Source organism: Schistocerca americana, chromosome 4 (assembly GCF_021461395.2).
Source record: "Schistocerca americana isolate TAMUIC-IGC-003095 chromosome 4, iqSchAmer2.1, whole genome shotgun sequence".
NCBI classification, from domain to species: Eukaryota; Metazoa; Arthropoda; class Insecta; order Orthoptera; family Acrididae; genus Schistocerca; species Schistocerca americana.
The window spans coordinates 684,597,366-684,615,046 of NC_060122.1; the positions used below are offsets into that span (position 1 = coordinate 684,597,366).

The following is a 17,681-nucleotide window of genomic DNA, read 5'->3' on the forward strand; positions in this document are numbered from 1 at the left end:
ATTAGCGATGGATACATTCAGTTATTTGACGATCGTTACCACCCACTTTGGTATTACAGGAAATGAATACCTAGCGTGATACAAGCTCTCAGATGTCACAGATGTGTCAATAAAGGTTACCTGGCGAATGTAATCCTATTGGAGAAAAAAGATTACTCAAAGGTACTCTAATGATCAATTTAAATAATTAGTCAATCAATTTGACATCAGTGATGTGCCACCGGGTGGATGGACGCGAGTGCAAGAAAACTATGGTTTCTTTCATTGTGGCTATATCTTTTAACAATAGTTTAATCTCCCAGCTACACAGGGAAAGATTTATATTTTTTTGTTTTACGCACTTAGTTACATAGGATCAAACTGAGGAGCAAATTTCCAAGGTCGTGGAACGTGTCAGTGCATGAAATTACAACACAAAAGTAATAACAGATAAAATACAATCTTTATGAACCCAAAACAGACAAGCCGTAAGTTCATGTAAATGTATTCAACAGTGTAATACAGTAATTAGCTTAATTATTCAAGGAACTCCTCGACAGAATAGAAAGAGTGAACCATAAGGAAACTCTTCAGTTTCGATTTCAAAGCGTGTCGATTACTCCTAAGATTTTTCAATTCTTGTTGTAGCTTGTTGAAAATGGTTGCAGCAGTATGCTGCACAACTTTTTCACAAGAGTCAAGGAAGTGCCATCCAAATGCAGATTGGATTTCTGCCTAGTATTAATTGAATGAAAGCTATTGATTTTTGAGAATATGCTGATATTGTTAACAAGAAAAGAAGGTTTGGTTCAAATGTTTCAAAATGGTTCAAGTGGCTCTGAGCACTATGCGACTTAACTTCTGAGGTCATCAGTCGCTTAGAACTTAGAACTAATTAAACCTAACTAACCTAAGGACATCACACATATCCATGCCCGAGGCAGGATTCGAACCTGCGACCGTAGCGCTCGCTCGGTCACAGACTGTAGCGCGAAAAGAAGGTAAAGAATATATTTATACTGAGATGCCAATGTCAGAATACCCAGGCTAAAGAAAAGGGGTCGACATGAAGTTCCCGAACTTACATCACTTATTGCCCGAACCGCCCGTTTCTGAGCCAAAAATATCCTTTGAGAATGGGAAGAGTTACCCTAAAACATAATACCAAACGTCATCAGCGAATGAGAATAAGCAAGATGAACTACTTTTCATGTCGAACTACCACTTACTTCAGATACCACGCGAATAGTAAAAATAGCAGCATTAAGTCTTTGAACAAGGCCCTGAATGTGGGCTTTTCAACACAGTTTACTATCTATCTGAACACCTAGAAATCCGAACTGCTTAGAACTGCTTAGATTCACTAATCATATGCCCATTCGCTGAAATTAAAACGTCGGGTTTTGTTGAATTGTGTGTTAGAAACTATAAAAACTGAGTCTTACAGTGATTTAGCGTTAGTTTATTTCCTGCAAGCCACGAACTTATGTCATGAACTGCACTATTTGAAGCAATGCCAGCATTGCACACAACATCCTTTACTACTAATGAGCAAACAGAAATATTTTAGAATCACCTGTAAAATTGGAGGGCAAGGAGAAAGGTGTGGCCCTAGCACTGATTCCTGGGGCACCCCCCATTTAACCATCAGCCATTCACATCACTGTGAGTAATGACCTTTTTTTGTCCGTCGTTAAAGTAAGAGGTGAACAAATTGTGAGCCACTCCCCGTATTCTGTAATGGTCCAACTTCTGGAGAAGTATTATGTGATGAACACAATCAAACGCCTTAGTTAAATCAAAAAAGATGTTTAATCCGCTCAGTACCTAACAGAGGAAAGACAATATAACATTTTCAGTTGTTAAACCAATTCAAAACCCGAACTGTTCATTTGATAGCAAATTATGTGAAATAAAATGATCAAGTATCCTTACACATACAGCCTTTACAATAACTTTACGTAACACTGGTGGCGTAGAAATAGGTCACAACTGTCCACGTTATCCCTTTCTCCATTTTTACAAAGCAGCTTTACTACTGAGGATACTGACCATTCTTGAAGTAAAAATTGCAAATATGGTTAAGCACAGCGCTAACAGATGCAGCACAGTACTATAATTTTATGCTACGTACTCCATCATGTACGTGAGAGTCCTTAGTCTTCAGTGAGTTAAGTATTGACTCAATCTCCCCCTTGTCAGTATCACAGAGCAGGCTTTCAGACATCAGTCACAGAAAGGCATTTTCTAAAAAAAGTTTTATGCTTCCCTGTAGAAACTAAGTTTTTACTTAATTCACCAGCAATCCCTAGAAAGTGATCGTTAAGTACTGTACATATATCTGACTTATCAGTAACAGAATATTTTTACTATGAACTGATTTTATATCGGTTATCGTGTGCCGCTGACCAGGTACTTCCTTCATGACTGACCATATGGTTTTATTTTTATCCTGTGAATTAGATATTCTATTTCCGTACCACATACTCTTTGCCTTCCTAATGACATCTTAAGCACCTGTTTGTAATGGGCAACTGTAGTGCAACTGTAACTACTTCCAACATTTTCATATAATTCCCACTTTATTCTATATGATATTCTTTCCCACTCGTCAGCCACCCTGGCTGCCTTTTACTGCTAGTATCCTGTTTAGAGCATGAGAATTGTGTTAAGGAAAACATTATATTTGTCATCTTCTTATCGAAGCTATAAACACCCTGCCACTCATGTTCCTTAACGAAGTTTAAAAACTCTCTGTTGCCATTGGATTAGCTTTTCTACATAGTTTTTAATTATATATAACATTTGTTTGAGCAAAAAAATTTTTTAGTGTTAAAATTTGTGCATCGTGGTCAGAAATGTCATTCACCCATTTCATGACCGAAAGCCCATCTCGTAATGAAGAATGAATAAGAATTTTGTCTTTGCCTGTACTATTGTTCCCCTGCACCATGGTTGAAAAAAACAGAGTCTACATCATGTCATATGAATGTAGGAGACTTTCCAACATCCGTTTCCTTGCACAAGGAATGGTTGAAATGGCTCTGAACACTATGGGACTTAACTTCTAAGGTCATGAGTCCTCTAGAACTTAGAACTACTTAAACCTAAGTAACCTAAGGACATCACACACATCCATGTCAGAGGCAGGATTCGAACGTGCGACCGTAGCTGTCGCGTGGTTCCACACTGTAGCACCCAGAACCACTCGGCCAGCCCGGCCGGCTTTTCTTGCACAATCACACACAATATTAATGTTGAAGTAACCACATATAACTAATTTTTGGTACCTCCTATAATGTGAACGAAGATCCCTCTCTAGCTAATGTAACTAATTTTTGGTACCTCCTATAATGTGAACGAAGAACCCTCTCTAGCATGAGCGGAAGTGCTCTGAATTCTGAGTTAGGGACTTATAAATAACAACAACGAGAAGTTTAGGTGCACTAATTTCAGCAGCCGCTGCACAACATTCAAATAACTGTTCAATGCAATGCTGTAGTACGTCTACAGACTCAAATGGAATACTGTTTTTTACGAACATGGCCACTCTCCCACTTCACAATAAACTCCTTGAAAAACAGCCAGATAATTAGTATCCTGGTAAAGGAAGCCTCTGAATTGACAAATTATTTATGTCGTGCTCCGATATACCAATAATGTCAGAGTTAACATCTGTTAGCAGTTCACTAACTTTATCTCTAATATCTCTTGTATTTTGATTACATGTGCTAATCTCTTCATTTGTTGGATATCTGACCTCCTATAAAGGCGATTCCTTGTTAGAGAGACTTTCTTTAAGCGGAAATAGCTACAAGCTGACTTCAATCTAAAAAATGTGCAGCTCTAACACCAATTACTACAGGAATTTGCTAATGAGTGATCCCACTAGCACCCACTACGCTGTCACCTATAAGCTTTGCCTCCCCTTCCCATACCTACTGAGATGCAGGCTATGACTAGTGAATCCCGAGCTACTGATAGACTCAATTGGCACCAATACAATGTGAGCTATGCCGTCCAACATCAGCCCCTTCTCCAGCCCCATGTTAACACACCTAAAAACAGCTGTAAGATGAGGTCTATCATGACTCTGAAACCGTTGCACAAAGTGTACGTTAGTGCCGCCAGTTTTAGTAGCTATGTTAAACAGGAAACCACCTACATCTTGCTCCCCGTCCCTATCAAGACCCCCAGCTTCATCCACAATCACTACCTGATCCTCTTTCGTAAAATTCTTGTATGAGTCCCCTATGCTAACAGTCTACCTGAGCCAACACTGCACTAAGCTTCACAATGCTGGTGACCTGGTACTCACTCCCCAACACATCCTGCAACTGTTGTCCTACACCTCTGCCACGCCAACTACCTAACAGCAGAGCCTTCCTTTTCTTTTAGATATTGCAACTGATTTAGGTGCCCTAATTGCTGAGGACTGCTGCATGACCACCGTTATAAAATCAGCTATATTACCAATTTTATAAAGTGATATGAGGTATTAAATTGATATTTACAACTTCTCTATGCTGTTATCTTAACAGACATCATAGGTGACGAGGCATCTGGCTACTTTAAGAGAGTTCGAAAGTGAGGAGGCATCCCATGACAGAAGTAGAACATGTTGTTAGCACTCCGCCGTGAGCAAAAAACGTCAACGGCCATGCCGCGGTGGTAACACCGGTTCCCGTCAGATCACCGAAGTTAATCGCTGTAGGGCTGGGCTAGCACTTGGATGGATAACCATCCGATCGCCGAGTGCTGTTGGCAAGCGGGGTGCACTCAGCCCTTGTGATGCAAACTGAGGAGCTATTTGATTGAGAAGTAGCGGCGCCGGTCTCGTAAACTGAAATACGGCCGGGAGTGCGGTGTGCTGACCACATGCCCCGCCATATCCGCATGCAGTGACGCCTGTGGACTGAGGATGACATGGACTGACATGGACTCAAATCTCTAGTCCTCTACTGGTCAGCACTGCTGCGGCCTGTCTTCAGTCGGAGGACAGAGTGCACTTTGTGATTCCGAGTGTGTGTGACTGGAACATGTTTTACTCCATATACATTTAGTGTAAGGCGGAAACGTTGTGTTGGAGGACGATGTTTGTGTTTTCAAACATCAGTGCGTACAATGCCAGGTATATATTTAGTCTATGATCTCTTTGTGGCGGAATTTTAATTGATTTTCAAAATGTTTGCACATGATCCCCGAACGTTGCAAATATTTTATATTACAAGGAAGAATCATTTTAAGGTGGCGGTGAGTGTTTTAAACGATATATGGACTCCTATAAACTGTTAAACAATTAATTTGATAGGGTAATAGGCTAGTATTTCCCGCCAATTTTGATACCGAAAGTTTTGCGGGTTTGGACACGCTGGTTCATGTTGTGTTCACACAAACAGAAAGTAACCACTTCAGAGAGACAGAGACCGAGAGAGTCTTGAATTTCTCGATCAAAGGGATGCTACAGCCTGATGCTTTGTGCGCGGACTGCGAGAGCAAATGGAGCTCCCTTAAGCGGGTAGACGTGACACCTTGGAGATACGTTTGAGGAAAAGTTTATACAACAGGAATTAGCCATTGGAGACAGAGTGGAGGTGGTCTCTGGATACTGAATATCAGAGAATGTCTATTTCTCGTCAGCGGTCGGTGACTCTTAGTACCGTGATCTGTAATTAATACATTGGGTGGTTTTCGACGTTCTAGGCATGCAGATGCATCTCTCAACGCTCAGCCCTATACCAGGCAGCGCCCGGATAACAGACAGAAGCCCGAGCGACCCAAACTGGAAGCTAATATACTGGTTTTCATTCCATTCCTAGGTGCTTACAGTTATTACATCTTATTACATCATGGGAAAGTGAGTGGGGAAGGGGGGGTGCAGATGTGAGATCTACCCAAGAGAGGTAGCCCTATCCCTCTAAAACTCGTTAAATAAAAGATATGGAAATTGCGTTGACTGATTTGAATTCGTGTCGTGAGATCCTTCCTCTACAACACAGACTGGGTCTTTTCTCCGACAGTTTCCAGATTGGGGGAGAGGAGGGAGTAAGTGGGGGCAGGTCCGGCCGCCTTGGTGCAGGTCTTATTACATTCGACGGCACATTGGGTGACCTGCGCACCGGATGGAGATGAAATGATAATGAAGGCAACACAACACCAAGAGCCGAGAAAATCGCCGACCCAGCCGGGAATCGAACCCGGGCCCGTAGGACTGCAATCACGCTGACCACTCAGCTATCGGGGCAGACAGCTTAATTAATAAGTCAATTAATTTGGTATCAAAAGTGTGCTCGTATCGGTGAGGGGAGAGGGGAAGTTTTGGGGATTTCCCAGAGTGTTGTTACAAAAAAATGGTTCAAATGGCTCTGAGGACTATGAGACTTAACATCTGTGGTCATCAGTCCCCTAGAACTTAGAACTTCTTAAACCTAACTAACCTAAGGACATCACACACATCCATGCCCGAGGCAGGATTCGAACCTGCGACCGTAGCGATCACGCATTTCCAAACTGACGCGCATAGAACCTCGCGGCCACACCGGCCAACAGTGTTGGTACACAAGTATACAGTTCTCATTAAGAGATCACAGCTGATTGACCGTAATACTACTGATTAATGAGACTCACCACAGCTGTGTTGATAGACACTTGTTGTGTCACGACCGGTTTCGTTCGTTAGAGCATTACCAAGTTACCGTGCCATGCCAGTACGACGGTATGAGATCTAGTAGTTTTGTTTCATGCAAAATCTGGGAAACATTCTTTCGACCGACTGACTGGAGCATGACGAGCAGTAAGTGCAGAGGAGCCGGTTCGAGAAGATTTTCCACACGAGTGATTTATCATTTGGCACCCAACCTCCCCTGCTTTTTCGTTGCAAACTTTGAGCCATAACCCTACTAATTGTGAACTGCACTGTACATCAAATCTTGTTCATGGCATTTTGGAGCCTCAGACTAAGACCGATGTATGATAGCAGCAGACTTCTCTTGGCCAGGTATGCCCTCTTTGCCCGTGCTGATCTGCTTTTAATCTCATGCTTCGGCCTTTCTTGTTATTTTGCTGCCAAGCAGAATTCCTTTATTTCGTCTATTTCACAGCCAGTAATTTACATGTTAAGTTTATCGCTAGTCCTGTTTCTGCTATTACTCATTGTTTTCATCTTCCTTCCCCTTTTCTCAGATCATATTCTGTACTCATTAGACTGCTCATTTCAGTGAAGATTTCCTTTAATTCTTCTCCACTTTCAAAGACGGTGGTAAAATAACAAAGAGTCTTTCATATCTTTTCACTCTGGATCTTAGTCCCACTATTGAATCTTCCTATTCTTTCTTTCACTGCTTTTTTGGCGTACAGCTTGAACAGTAAGGGTGAAAGACTGCATCCCTGCTATACACCTACCAATCAGAGCACTGCGTTCTCGGTATTCCTACTTCTTGGTCCGTCCTGGTTATTGCAGAAATTTTCCATTAACCTCTTTTCCCTTAGGTTACAATTATTTTTTCCCCGATTTCAACTACCCTGTACCATTTTACATTGTATAATACATTTTAGACAAATATTATGAAGGTGTTTACTTCCATTATCAAGAAGCTTAATTGATTGGCGTTTAACATATCCTCTGTTTTCTTTTCCGTTGTCCTGCATATTATTCTTCTCAGAAATATGAATACAAGACTTGATAACTCTATGGGGCGATAGCTTTCACACTTGGTGTTCTGGGATTGTGTGGATGATATTGTCTATTCCGCTCTAATGTGCAGAACTTAACGACGAAAGTAGCTTTCGCGTGATTTGTCGCTGCCAAGTAACGTAGCTCTGTGAAATCTAAGAATATATATAGAACTACAACAGTGTGATACAGAAGTAACTGAAAGAATTAATTAATGAGACGAACAGAAATGACATTTTTATTCAAAGACAATAATTACGCTGAAGTCACCGCGTTTTATGATGGTCCTCTACAATTATAGAAGACGAGATAAGGCTCTTAATGTGATTTGTAATTACCACGGATTGCAGTGTTAGCTCCGCAACGTACTCTTGTGGCAGCCTCAGGGTTGGTAAGAAGTTCTTGGGGTAGGACGCCTTATTTCTCCTCCAGCTCGGTTAACAATTGCTGGATTGTCGTTGGTGCATGTGAAGGAGCTACAATACGTCTCCACAACGCATTTCACCCATGCTCGATGGGATTTACGTCTGGAGAAAGGGCTTGCCACCAATTCGCCGAATGTCGTCTCGTGCCAAGAACTCCTCAATCTGCCCACAGGATCCACTTCAAAGTCAATAACGAAGGGCCGCCCCGTTGTGATCTGACCGCTGTGACTCTTCCTGCTTCTCGGTGAGGGAGACGTCGCGGCGTCGACCGCCACAGGAGGCGGCAGCACGCTGGAAATACCTCGGTCGGAGAGCGTGCGAGAGGTGGAAGGGTTTCAGATTTCTGTGCTTCGGCCTCTGCCGGCGCTGCCGCCTCCGCCTCCGCCGCTGGTGTGTTGTGTGGCCGAGGCGGCGTATCGATCTGCAGCGGATGGTGGCAGGGGTGGCGAAGGTGGCGGGGGCGGTGGGGGCCGATGGGCGGCCGCGCTCCGGAAACGTCTCTGTAATGGCCGGCTAACCGGCCCGGCCGCCGGGCACAGAGCGGCAGTTGCCCTGTACTCCAGCCGCCGCTCCCAAACAGCGCGGCCGACTCGTCCGACTAATCGTTCTGGGGGCGACTCCTGGGGTAGCACCGGCGGACGCCACTCCGAGCGACCGTCTACGCTGCAAGAGGTAATCCTCCCCCTACAACTCCCTACCACTGAATCCACGGTACTGAGACTGCAGTCGCTGTGGGGTCACATTTGAGTCATGACGCATCGTCTAAGTTCCGTAAGTTAAACTACACTGGTATCTTCACCCTAAGTAGTTTCTTCCTGGCAAAACCTTGATCATATACTGCTCCCTGAAATAGATTTCTACCACAAGTGACTCGGATATTCGGGCTTGGGTAGACTGTTACGTCGCACAGCCGAAGTCATACGAGGGATGCAAATTATGAATTCACGATTGGGTTTTCGATAGGAAAGCAAAACCAGTATCACAAAGCTGAGTGCTCACGGTCTATAATCCACATGCCAGACAATCCGTATAAAATCAAGCGGTTTTATTTACAAAACAAGTATTATTCCTCAATGTAGACAAGTCTAATATGCTGCGAACACATAGAAAGGAAGATCCTTTATCATTTAGCTACAATATAGCAGGTCACCAACTGGAAGCAGTTAATTCCATAAATTATCTGGGAGTAGCATTAGGAGTGATTTAAAATGGAATGACCATGTAAAATTAATCGTCGGTAAAGCAGATTCTTCAGGGAGTCACACCTAGTGATACGTGGCTGGCGACCACGGGGCCCCGAGCTGAGTCCTGGCATTGCTTCCACTTACTTATGCCAGGCTCCTCACTCTTATCTTTCCTATCTGGCCACCCTCGGCCAGCTCTTGTTCTTTTCCGACCCTGACGCTATTAGGTTTCGAGGGCTAGGGGTCTTTCATTTTCCAACCTATACTTCTCATGCAGCGTCTGACCCGGAGCGGGCGGCTGCAAAAGGCGTCTGTATCCCATGTTAGGGGCGGCCTCCAGAACTGCGGAAGGCAACGGAATACCACCGCAGATTATCTTCCCTGCATAATGCAGTCTCCATTTTATGCACAAAAAATGGCTTCCTCTCATGTTAAATCAGTGTCCGGAGGTAAAATAGTCCCCCATTCGGATCTCCGGGGGGGACAACTTGAAAGGAGGCAAAAAATCAAAACGAGAATTGGTACCTGGAATGTCAGAACTCTGCTACAAGCAGGAAAACTAGAAAACCTTAAAAGAGAGATGGAAAAGAATCATATGGACCTCGTAGGAGTTGCTGAAGTAAGATGGAATGGACATGGAGAGTTGCAGTCAGATGAATATGTATTCTACTACTCAGGAGGAGAAGTAAAAGGAATTAATGGAGTAGGAATGATTATGACAAAGGAATTGGCTAAATGTGTGGAATATGTAGACTATGCAAATGACCGGGTTATTGGTGTAAGGCTGAAAGGAGCACAAAAAGATTTACTGATTGTCCAGGTGTATATGCCAACTTCAGAACATGATGACCAAATTGTAGAGGAAACGTACAATGTAATAGAGAGAATAATGGACGAAAATAAAAAATGCTGCAAAATAGTAATGGGAGACTGGAACACCATTGTGGGAGAAGGGAAAGAGGGAAACATAGTAGGCAGTCATGGTCTTGGAAAGAGAAATGACAGAGGTGAATGGTTAATTGACTTCTGCAGGGAAAGGCAGCTGATAGTGGCAAACACATGGTTCAAGAACCATAAGAGGAGGCTCTACACTTGGAAATCACCAGGGGATAAATATAGAAACCAAATCGATTTTATACTGGTAGAAGAAAGATACAGGAATGGAATCAAGAAGGTGCACACATTACCAGGTGCAGATATTAATAGTGACCACAACTTACTTATGGCAGAAATAGAAATAAGAATGAAAAAACTGAAAAAGGCGACTATGGTGAAGAAATGGGATCTAGAGAAGATAAGGTCCAACAAAGAACAAATTACAGAAATGCTGTCTCGGGACTTTCTAAACACATTACGAGACAAAGAAGCACCTGATAATGCCAACGAGTACTGGAATATGCTGAAAGAAGGAATCATTAAAGCAGGACAGCAAAATATAGGATATGTAAAAGGGAAAAGGTCAAAAAAACCATGGGTCACACAAGAAATGATTTCCAAGATGGAGGAGAGAAGAAAATTGAAAAACAAGAACACTGAAGATGCAAGAAAGATATACCGAAGGTTAAATAACGAACTGCGAAGAGAAACAGAGCAGGCTAGGAAAAAATGCCTAAAAGAGGAATGTGATGAAATTGAAGAACTGGACAGGAAAGGAAGATACGACTTACTATACAACAGAGTAAAGACTATGACATGGGAACAAAACAGAGCAGGAAGTGCTACTATGGAAATTTTGAGTAAAGACGAAGAGGTAGTGTATAAAGATCGTGACGATGTCCTCCAGAGATGGGAAGAATATATAAAAGAGCTATATGACACAAATAGCAAACCAGAAACTCTGGAACTTGAATCACACAACAGTGTAAGTGATGAAGAGAAAGGACCGACCATCATAATGGAAGAAGTAAAGTCTGCTATTGCTGCAATGAAAAATGGCAAAGCAGTAGGTACAGATACAATACCGGGAGAAATACTAAAATGCTTGAACCACAATGGAATAAGAGAAATATTGAGGTTATGTAATAAAATATATGACAGTGGTGAATGGCCTGAGGACTTTTTGACAACAGTAATGATTCCATTGCCGAAAAAGCAAGGAACCAAGAAATGCAGCGAGCACAGGACAATCAGCCTCATTTCACATGCAGCCAAAGTGATGTTAAGAATAATTAATAAAAGACTTGAAAAAGTAATAGAGGAGAATCTCGGCGAGGAGCAGTTTGGCTTTAGACGGAATACGGGCACCAGAGATGCAATAGGGCTCCTACGAATCTTAGGAGAAAGGTTTATTGAAAAAGGAAGAGACCTATATATGTGCTTCATCGATTTAGAAAAGGCATTTGACAATGTGGTTTGGGACAAGCTGGCGACTATTATGAGGGAAAAGAGAGTAGACTGGAAAACCAGAAGACTTATAAACTCATTGTACCTTAATCAAAAAGTTTGAGTTAAAGTGAGAGGAGAAAGTACAAACTGGATCAGACTAGGGAAAGGAGTAAGACAAGGATGCTGTTTATCACCTACTCTTTTCAACCTGTACTTGGAAAATATGATTGACCAATGCTCATTAGATGACAAAGGAGTAGAAATTGGAGGAAGAAGAGTAGGGTGCTTGAGATTTGCTGATGACATGGTCCTTCTAGCCACAGGGGAAAAAGAATTACAGGATTTGGTGGACACCATTGCAACTAACGGAAAAAAATATGGAATGAAAATTAACACAAATAAAACAAAAGTATTGGCAATAGGAGGAAATAAGGAACTAAAAATTGTGCTGAATGGAGAAAAACTAGAACAGGTGCAAAATTTTAAGTATCTTGGAAGCAGGATAGACACCGACTGGAAGTGCACCACAGAAATTATAACAAGGATAGCAATGGCAAAAGAGGCGTTTTATAAGAAAAGGAGAATCTTCTGCAGCGGTATGGACAGAGAACTCAGAAAGAGACTCATAAAATGTCTTGTATAGAGTGTTCTTCTATATGGCGCTGAAACATGGACTATGAGGAAAAAAGACAGAGAAAGGCTGGAGGCTTTTGAGATCTGGACATGGCGGAAGATGGAAGGAATAAGCTGGATGGACAGAGTAAAAAATGAAGACGTACTGAGAAGAGTGGGAGAGAAAAGGCAGTTACTAGATGTAATAAAGAGAAGAAAAAGAAATTGGATTGGGCATATATTAAGAAAGAATGACGGACTGATAAAAACAGTTTTAGAAGGTTATGTAGAAGAGAAAAGGAAGCGAGGAAGGAAGAGATTCCAGATACTGGATGACATGATGGACGGTACAACATACAGCAGCCTTAAGAAGGAAGCAATGGATCGCAGAAAATGGAGAGGCAAAGGACTTGCTAATATAGCAGATAACTGATGATGAAAGCAGATGCCAAACAGATTCATTGGAAAAATCCTAAGAAATGCAGTCCGAAAACAAAGGAAGTAGATTACAGTACACTTGCTGGCCCACTGCTTGAATACTGCTCACCGATGGGGGATCCGTGCCAGATAGGGTTGATAGAAGAGATACAGAAGATCCGATGGAGAGCAGCTCGCTTCGTTACAGGATCATTTACTAATCGTGAAAGCGTTACGGAGATGATAGATAAACTCCATCGGAAGACTCTGCAAGAGAGACGCTCTGTAGCTGGGTACGGGCTTTTGTTGAAGTTTCGAGAACATACTTTCACCGAGAAGTCAAGCAGCATATTGCTCCCTCCTACGTATATCGCGCGAAGAGAGCTAACACAGAGGCATACTGAAAATCTTTCTTTCCACGAACAATACGAGACTGGAATAGAAGGGAGAACCGGTAGACGTACTCAAGGTACCCTCCGCCACACACCGTCAGGTGCGGAGTATGGATGTAGATGTAGATGTACTTTTGAGCGACGGCACTGGCCGCCTGGAAGAGCCAGGAACGTTACAAAGGGACAGGGGACACTGCTTGCCATCCCTCCTTTGGACGGTTTTGAAAGTAAATACTGGGAAATCAAGCATCTTATTTCTGCATTAAGTTAGATGAAATAGACACTTGAACACTCCGAGTGCCATGCCCGTAAAATTGCCTTCAGTGCTTGAAAGAAATTTGTAGGGGGGCGCCCAAATCCGGGTTGGAGACTTCCAATGTTTCGCCAGGGTTGTGGTGCGTCGTTACACACAATAGAACAGAATAAAATATAATTTGTTTTATTTCTCTGTGCACACCTTGCTGCCGTATCTTATGTGGCGGCTGGTTGCTTGGGAAGGCGGCTAACGATCCGCTGAATCCAGCGGTCGGCTCAGGCATCAGTCCGTTGACTTCTAACAAGCGGGATACCGTCCGACGTGTGGAGGGCACGCCCTGTTGAAAGCTCTGCGCAGAGATAGTGGTGGTCACGACAGGTGTGTTGTGTGTTACTACCCGTTCTGGTAGCACCCTGTCCCTTCCAGTTTACTGCCCGTTTTGTCCCATCGGATGGACCCCGATTTCGGATGTCTGAGGTAATAGTGAATGCTAATCCTGCCCTCCTCCCCCCCCCCCCTCCTCCCCCCTCTACACCACTCCCGTTCAGTAGGCAGTCTGCCTCAAGTGACGCTGCATTTTGTACCCCAGGTTTCAGTGGTGTTGCTAGGCCCCTGGACTAACCACCACTGGTGGTTGATACAGTGAATACTGATCACTGGTTATTTAGTAAGGCGGTAGGAGTAAGACCGGTACTAGTACAACATCATGCACAAGATGTTGTCATACAATAATCAGAGAATCGTGTGAAAACGACATCAAGGCCATCGATACTACTGATCGACTGACTAGGCTAATGAGGTGGAGAATTTTGGCGTCGAGGAGAGGTTCTGCTTTTGGACGTCACTCGTCATGACCAAATCGGATCTCCTCTTTACGGGCTGCCAGTGGTCTTAACACTCTCCTACTTTGCTTAACCATTTTGTTTCAGTTCCGTAACTCCTCTGTCAGACACCTGATATCCGCTACTGCGTCCTCCCTAGCGTTTCTTGCATAATGTTACGAGAGTAACCGAAGCATGTTGGTCTGACTCGTCTAACAATTTTCCGCTGAGCTCGCTCGCACTCATACTGAGAAATGTTGATGCCGCAGTACAGTGACCGACTAGCGGCTGCCTTGTGTAGACGCTTCTGTCTGCTTGAGCGATGCCATTCTGTTCGGACTTGAGAAATTTCTCTCCCCCTTACTTTTTTCATGCGCAGCACTGCCACGCCAATAACATTGAAGTGCTCACTAAGATGTTGTACCGGAAATATTACGGGCGTGGGATTCTGTATAATACTGAAGGCAACGTAACATTACGAGAATGGAGCTCAAAGTGCCAAAAAAATAGCTCATGGATACACTACTGGACATTAAAATTGCTACACCACGAAGATGACGTGCTACAGACGCGAAATTTAACGGACAGGAGTAAGATTCTGTGATACGCATATGATTAGCTTTACAGAGCATTCACAGAAGGTTGGCGCCGGTGGCGACACCTACAACATGCTGCCATGAGGAAACTTTCCAACAGATTTTTCATACACAAACAGCAGTTGACCGTCGTTGCCTGGTGAAACGTTGTTGTGATGCCTCGCGTAAGGAGGAGATATGCCTACCATCACGTTTCCGACTTTGATAAATGTCGGATTATAGCCTATCGCGATTTAGGTTTATCGTATCGCGACATTGCTGCTTGCGTTGGTCGAGGCTTTTAGCAGAATATGGAATCGGTGGATTCAGGAGGGTAATACGGAACGCCGTGCTGGATCAGAACGGCCTCGAATCACTAGCAGTCAAGATGACAGGCGTCTTATCCGCATTGCTGTAATGGATCGTACAGCCACGTCTCGATCCCTGAGTCAACAGATGGGGACGTTTGCAAGACACCAACCATCTGCACGAACAACTCTGCGACGTTTGCAGCAACATGGACTGTCAGTTCGGAAACCATGGCTGCGGTTACCCTTGACGCTGCATCACAGACAGGAGCGCCTGCGATGGTGTACTCAACGACTAACCTGAGTGCACGAATTGCAGAACGTCATTTTTTCGGATGAATCCAGGTTCTGTTTACAGCATCATGATGGTCGCATCCGTGTTTGGCGACATCGTGGTGAACGCACATTGGAAGCATGTATTCGTCGTCGCGATACTGGCGTATCACCCGGCAAGATGGAATGGGGTGCCATTGGTTACACGTCTCGGTCACCTCTTGTTCGCATTGACGGCACTTTGAACTGTGGACGTTACATTTCAGATGTGTTACGACCCGTGGCTCTACCCGTCATTCGATCCCTGAGAAACCCTACATTCCAGCAGAATAATGCACGACCGCGTGTTGCAGGTCCTGTATTGGCCTTTCTGGATACAGAAAATGCTCGACTGCTGGCCTGGCCAGCACATTCTCCAGATCTCTCACCAATTGAAAGCGTCTGGTCAATGGTGGCCGAGGAACTGGCTCGTCACAATACGCCAGTCACTACTCTTATGAATTGTGGTATCGTGTTGAAGCTGTATGGGCAGCTGTACCTGTACACGCCATCCAAGCTCTGTTTGACTCAATGCACAGGCGTATCAAGGCCGTTATTAAGGCCAGAGGTGGTTGTTCTGGGTACTGCTTTCTCAGGATCTGTGCACCCAAATTGCGTGAAAATGTAATCACACGTCAGTTCTAGTATAATATATTTGTCCAATGAATACCCGTTTATCATCTGCATTTCTTCTTGGTGTAGCAATTTTAATGGTCAGTAGTGTATATTCTGAAGTGTCAAATGTCATATCTAGTGCGGACTCATTTTGTCCGGTGCAGTGCAGCTACTCTACGTGGCGTAGACTCAACAAGTCCGTGGGAATACCTTACAGGAATGTTGAGCCATACGGCCTCTATAGCCGTCCATAACTGCGAAAGTGTTTCCGATGTAGGATTTTGTACACGAACTGAACTCTCGATTATGTGGCGTAAATGTTCGATGGTATTCATGTCTGACGGTGTGGCTGGCCATACAATTAGCTCAAATTGCCCAGAAAGTTCTTCAAACCTATTGCAAACTAATGTTGTCCGGTGACACGGCCCATATTCATCAAAAAAAAAATCCCACAGTCGCTTTGAAACATGACGTCCAATTGTGGCTGCAAATGGCCTCCAAGCACCGAACTGAAGCACTTCCAGTTGACGATCCATGTAAACACAGCCCACACCATTTTGGAGCCACCACCAGCTTGCACAGTGCTTTGTTGCCAGGTGCATGGCTTCGTGGGGTCTGCTCCACACTCAGCTCTTACAAGTTGAAATCTGGGCTCATCTCATCAGTCCACAGCTTCCAGTCGTATAGGTTCCAACACATGGGTTACCAGGAGAGACGCTGCAGGCGATGTCGTGCTGTTGGCAAAGGCACTCACATCGGTCGTCTGCTGCCATAGGCCATTAATGCCAAATTTTGCCGCACTGTCCTAGCGGATACGTTCGTCGTACGTCTCATATTGATTTCTGCTGTTATATCGAGCAGTGCTGCTCGTCTGTTAGCAATGACAACTCCACGCAAACATCGCTGCTCACAATCGTTAAGTGAATGCCATTGGCCACTGCGTTGTCCTTGATAAGAGGTAACGCCTGAAATATTTTATTCTCGGCACATTCTTGATATCGAAGTACTGAATTCCCTAACGATTTCCGAAATGGAATGTCCCATGCCTTTACCTGCAACTGCCTTTCTGCGTTAAAAGTCTGTTAATTCTCGTCGTGCGGCCAGAATGATATCGGAAGCCCTTCCACATGGATCGAAAGATTCCAAACTAGTACCGAATCGGATCTGCGAGAGGGGTCCGATAAGGCGGAGATGACCATGAGAAAATGATTAAATAACCAACGAAACAGTAACGTTCTACGAATTGGGGCGTGGAATGTTAGAAGTTTGAACGTGGTGGGAAACCTAGAAAAATCTGAAAATGGAAATTCAAAGAATTAATTTTGATGTAGTGGTGGTCACTGTAGCGAAATGGAAAGAAGACAAGGATTTCTGGTCAGACAAGTGTAAAATGGTTTCAGAAAATAGTATAATAATGTAGGATTCATTATCAATGTGATGGTAGAGCAGAGAGTGAGTTCCTGTGAACAGTTCATTAATAGGTCTGGTCTAGAATCGACAGCAAAGCAATAGGCTACAGTAGTTCAGGTATACATGCCGACGTCACAAGTGGAAGATGGAGAGATAAAATATGAGTATATTGAATGGGTAATTCAGTATGTAAAGTTAGGTCAAAATTTAAATTCATTAGGGACTGGAATGCGGTCGTAGGAAAAGGAGCAGAAGAAAGGGTTGCGGGAGAATATGAACTTGGTAGTAGGAACTAGAGAGGAGGGAGAATAATTGAGCTCTGCAGCAGATATCAGCATAGCGAATGCTCTGTTTGAGAATCATAAGAGGAGGGGGGAT

The 17,681-nt window shown here is 43.7% G+C and overlaps 1 protein-coding gene and 1 pseudogene across 1 annotated transcript in view; one reads left to right on the plus strand and one right to left on the minus strand.

Moving 5' to 3' along the window:
- LOC124613708 overlaps nucleotides 1-17,681 on the minus strand; it is a gene marked incomplete at its 5' end in the record, with an annotated part of 546,162 nt that overhangs the window by 400,212 nt on the left and 128,269 nt on the right. The window lies entirely within an intron of this gene.
- LOC124614211 lies at nucleotides 4,630-4,746 on the plus strand (annotated as a pseudogene).